Source organism: Balaenoptera acutorostrata, chromosome 10 (assembly GCF_949987535.1).
Source record: "Balaenoptera acutorostrata chromosome 10, mBalAcu1.1, whole genome shotgun sequence".
NCBI lineage: Eukaryota > Metazoa > Chordata > Mammalia > Artiodactyla > Balaenopteridae > Balaenoptera > Balaenoptera acutorostrata.
Genome location: NC_080073.1, coordinates 78,289,074 through 78,289,874, shown reverse-complemented (window position 1 = coordinate 78,289,874; position 801 = coordinate 78,289,074). Strand labels below are relative to the sequence as shown.

The 801-nt window shown below is 41.8% G+C and overlaps 1 non-coding gene across 1 annotated transcript; it reads right to left on the bottom strand.

Moving 5' to 3' along the window:
* Positions 1-260: 260 nt before the first annotated feature.
* TRNAK-UUU (transfer RNA lysine (anticodon UUU)) lies at positions 261-333 on the bottom strand. Its single transcript has one exon. It is a non-coding gene; the product is annotated as a tRNA-Lys (tRNA).
* Positions 334-801: the final 468 nt, after the last annotated feature.

The following is an 801-nucleotide window of genomic DNA, read 5'->3' as shown; positions in this document are numbered from 1 at the left end:
ACACGGCTTCTCCCCGCCAGTCGTTTAACTTTGCTTGTAATATTTTATGGCATGATCTTTCTGAGCAGCAACCAAATGCAATACTTATTTTGCAACCTGTAGGATCCACAAGCCAGAACCCGAAATAAGGGAGTTATTAGTGATATGGATAGCCAGGGCCAAAGAGAGAGAGAGAGAGAGAGAGAGAGAAGAATTTTATCTGTAGAGAAATGTCTTTTTTTTTTTTTTTTTGCCATGCCATGCCACTTGTGGGATCTTAGTTCCCCCACCAGGGATTGAACCTGGGCCCTCGGCAGTAAAAGTACAGAGTCTTAACCACTGGACCACCAGGGAATTCCCCAAGAAATGTCATCTTTTGAAAGATCTGGGGGCAATTATCCATATATCTTCTATAATATTAGGTAATTGTCAACTCATTACTCCTTTTTTTTTTTACAGTATTGACAAGATCAGCACTAAGTGTAACTGTAAGTTTATTTATAATTGCTTCTGAAAAACCATGCAAAGGAATTTAAATGGAAGAAGATTATTTAGCCATTTGTAGAGACCACTAGGAGCCTAAAATAAAATTTTGAAAAAGTCTGTCTTACTTGAAACTTTCATAAATTTCTAGCAAATAAGAGTCATAAGTATAGGGGTTAAGAATATGAGCTCCAGGGACTTCCCTGGTGGCACAGTGGTTAAGAATTCGCCTGCCATTGCAGGGGACACAGGTTCGAGCCCTGGCCCGGGAAGATCCCACATGCCGAGGAGCAACTAAGCCCGTGTGCCACAACTACTGAGCCTGCGCTCCAGAGCCCG